General features: G+C 50.5%; 1 non-coding gene across 1 annotated transcript; it reads right to left on the bottom strand.

Moving 5' to 3' along the window:
* Positions 1-665: 665 nt before the first annotated feature.
* LOC143175987 (5.8S ribosomal RNA) lies at positions 666-820 on the bottom strand. The gene has a single exon (XR_013000611.1). It is a non-coding gene; the product is annotated as a 5.8S ribosomal RNA (ribosomal RNA).
* Between the last annotated feature and the right edge of the window lie 3,373 nt (positions 821-4,193).

Genomic DNA, 4,193 nt, shown 5'->3' with positions numbered 1-4,193 from the left:
GTATTGTGTATAAAGGTTCTGCTGCGAGAAGTCTCGTTTTGCCGTGTGTTTCGGTAACGACGATCCTCCGAAACGTACATCTCATTCGTAAGAGAGGAAGAAAACAATCTCCCTGGGGCCAGTCGGTAATATACCGACATACGACGTGTCGTGCACATCCGTCTCACGCACGGTATACAAAATATGAATAAAACGTGTGTAGTCTCTCTCTCTCTCGACTTCTTAATATTTTCTTTCACCTCTGACGCATCATTTCAGGTGACGTCGGGAGCGCGGGAAAAAAAATTTTTCTAAACACACGAAACCGTTCATCTCACGAACAGCCGAAAAAGTTGTCGCTCAGATCCATATCGCAGTGGAGCGGTATCCGCGGGCGGTCGTAATTGAACGACGCACGACGCCGCGAACACTCACGCGAGTCCATACAAACGATTCCGATCGTTTTGCAACAACTAGAACGTACACTGTCCGTGAAATTCACAGAATTTTCGCGTGTCCGCGACAAACGCCGACGAGACACCCATCGTTCGCTCGTACGTAGCATCCTTCTCTTAACCCGACTCAGAAACGTTCTTTGCGCCCTTCGGTAAAAAAACGTTCGATCCGAAGAGGTGAACGACGGCGGGGATTTGACAGAGCTACGCAAGCAGTGTATGGTACGTAAACGACCCTCAGCCAGGCGTGGTCCAGGAATTGTATCCGTGGACCGCAATGTGCGTTCGAAATGTCGATGTTCATGTGTCCTGCAGTTCACACGTTGACGCGCAATTAGCTGCGTTCTTCATCGACCCACGAGCCAAGTGATCCACCGTTCAGGGTAATCGTATAAATTTTATATTTCACATATATAATTTTATTCTCATTTGTTCGACCTAATATCTCTCTTCTTTCAAAGAGAAGATAAAAGTTGATACCTGAATCTCCGACCAGCGCGCGAAGGAGATTCAGGCGTCGCTTGGAGACGACACCGAAGCCTTTCGAGACGAAAAACGTTCAAGTAATATGTATATATTTCTCGACGTTCCGGGCGTATAGTGCATTCAAAAACCCGCGAAAGACGCAGAAGACTCGCACGCGTGGAAACGACGGGGATATATTTTGTATCCTACCCGATACTGAATCCATCGCGTGCAGTCGACCCTCGCGTTCTTCCGATCAGACGCATCTATTGTTGCGCGCATGTTTTCGCGTCGCATCGCGCGAAACGTTGCACGAATCGTACCGATCGATCGATTGAAAGCAAATAATGAAAAAAGACTTCACAGCTGGCTCTTTGCCGGTCATTCGTCCCATGTTATCTCTTGCCGCGAAATTGGCGCGCAAGAGTTGGGTGTCAGACGCGCGGCTTTAAAACGAGCTTCACGGCCGGTCCCTTCGTTACCGCTTTCGTTCTTTCTCTCGGAACGACCATGAACGAACACGACGAGCGACGCAACGGCATACACACGTCCACGGATTCGATAAAAAAACAGACTTCACAGCTGGCTCTTTGCCGGTCATTCGTCCATATTATCTCTTGGCCGCGAAATTGGCGCGCAAGAGTTGGGTGTCAGACGCACGGCTTTAAAACGAGCTTCACGGCCGGTCCTCTCAATTCCGTGTACGGTACACGCAAGATGCGGGTTCCACTTCCAGACTACCCGGTCCCTTCTCTCTACGAGAATCGATAGTAGAAGAACGGCTCGAAAACGCGTCTCAGAGACTAGGGGAAAAGAAGCGGTATGCGAGCGAAACGAAAACGCATTATGGAAACGTCGCGAAACAATGTTCGACGGTTGCTCGGTTCCAATCGTGCGGCCGTTTCAATTTCTCGTGCGCTTCACCGTCCCTCCGTAACTCTGGCCGATCGCGTATACCGAAGAGCCGACACGCGCAAAAACCACAGGCATTGTATACTGTATATATATATGTTACAGTCACAGCCTTCGCGCGTTTTACTCTCCGACGCGGGTTTCCACGACGAAAGAGAGACAGTTTCGTGGCGGGTGACTCGGCCGAATCGCTACGACGGGTATTTCTATTATAGAACGAATCATCGCCACCCTTTACCAGTGCCCGACGAAGGAATCACAAGGTCATCTGGAGTTTACAATGCCAGCGACGGTAATTCCAACGAAGACCCGATAAGTCAACTCATCGTTCTATTTCTCCCCGTACAGAAAAGCGAATCGACGCTAACGCACCTCGCGCAAGCACGAACGTTCTCTTCGCGTGGATCATCCCATCGTCGAAAGATGTAAAGACGCATTGGAGATCGTGGTCTCTGGCGGGCTCATTGCACGCCCCACTGCATATCTTTCCTCGAATCGAGAATGATTCGTCACTAAGGCTGCGAAACTACGCGTCGAGGAAACTAGGGGAAAGAAGCGGGATGCGAGCGAAACGACAATACATATGGAAACGTCGCGAAACAATGTTCGGCGGTTGCTCGTTTCCTCCTGCGGACGTTTCATTGCTCGGGCGCTTCACGTCCCTCCGTAACCTTCGCGCGATCGCGTGCCCCGGAGAGCCGGCAACCGGTGAACCACAGGCGTATAAACTATAGTCTTCTATAGCAAGCCTTCGGCGGTTACTCTCCGACGCGGGGATTCCACGACGAGAGAGAATTTCGTGGCGGGTGACATCGGTCGAAACGCTACGACGGGTATTTCTATATAGAACGAATCATCGCCACCCTTTACCAGTGCCGACGAAGGAATCACAAGGTCATCTGGAGTTTACAATGCCAGCGACGGTAATTCCAACGAAGACCCGATAAGTCAACTCATCGTTCTATTTCTCCCCGTACAGACAAGCGAATCAACGCTATCGCACCTCACGCATGCACGAACGTTCTCTTCGCGTGAATCGTCCCATCGTCGAAAGATATAGCCGCTTGGAGATCGTGCCATCAAGTTCTTCCGTACTCCTGCGCGATCGCGTACCCCGGAGAGCAGGCAACCGGTGAACCACAGGCGTATAAACTATAGTCTTCTATAGCAAGCCTTCGCGTTTACTCTACGACGCGGGATTCCACGACGAGAGAGATTTTCGTGGCGGGTGACACGGCCGAATCGCTACGACGGGTATTTCTATTATAGAACGAATCATCGCCACCCTTTACCAGTGCCCGACGAAGGAATCACAAGGTCATCTGGAGTTTACAATGCCAGCGACGGTAATTCCAACGAAGACCCGATAAGTCAACTCATCGTTCTATTTCTCCCCGTACAGAAAAGCGAATCGGCGCTATCGCACCTCACGCAAGCAGGAATGATCTCTTCGCGTGGATCGTCCCATCGTCGAAAGATGTAAGACGTACAGAAATCGTGGTCCATCACGATTATTCGTAACTCTCCGAGTCGCGTATCTGAGAGTAGGACAAACGGAGAACCACAGGCATAAATAATACTATATGTTTCTTATATAGTTAGCCTTCGCGTTTTACTCTCCGACATGGGGATTCCACGACGAGAGAGAGTTTCGTGGCGGGTGTCTCGCCGAATCGCTACGACGGGTATTTCTATTATAGAACGAATCATCGCCACCCTTTACCAGTGCCCGACGAAGGAATCACAAGGTCATCTGGAGTTTACAATGCCAGCGACGGTAATTCCAACGAAGACCCGATAAGTCAACTCATCGTTCTATTTCTCCCCGTACAGAAAAGCGAATCGACGCTATCGCACCTCGCGCGAGCACGTAACTACTCTTCGCGTGGATCGTCCCCATCGTCGAAAGATGTAAGACGCACGGAAATCGTGGCCCATCAACGTTTTTTTGTAACTCTGCCGATCGCGTATCACAGAGCCGAGACGCACATACCACAGGCGTATAATACCGTTTTCTTTCGTATGGTAAGCCTTCGCGTTTACTCTTCGGCGCGGGGTTTCCACGTCGAGAGAGACATTCGTGGCGGGTGACATCGGTCGAAACGCTACGACGGGTATTACTATTATAGAACGAATCATCGCCACCCTTTACCAGTGCCCGACGAAGGAATCACAAGGTCATCTGGAGTTTACAATGCCAGCGACGGTAATTCCAACGAAGACCCGATAAGTCAACTCAACGTTCTATTTCTCCCCGTACAGAAAAGCGAATCGACGCTGTTGCACCTCACGCAAGCACGAACGTTCTCTTCGCGTGGATCGTCCCCATCGTCGAAAGATGTAAGACGCACGGAAATCGTGGCACATCACGTGTTTTCGGAA

The sequence above is a fragment of the Nomia melanderi genome, unplaced genomic scaffold (genome assembly GCF_051020985.1).
Source record: "Nomia melanderi isolate GNS246 unplaced genomic scaffold, iyNomMela1 scaffold0294, whole genome shotgun sequence".
In the NCBI taxonomy this organism is placed as follows: Eukaryota; Metazoa; Arthropoda; class Insecta; order Hymenoptera; family Halictidae; genus Nomia; species Nomia melanderi.
Note: the sequence above shows the minus strand (reverse complement) of the source record. Positions and strands in the feature narration are given on the sequence as shown.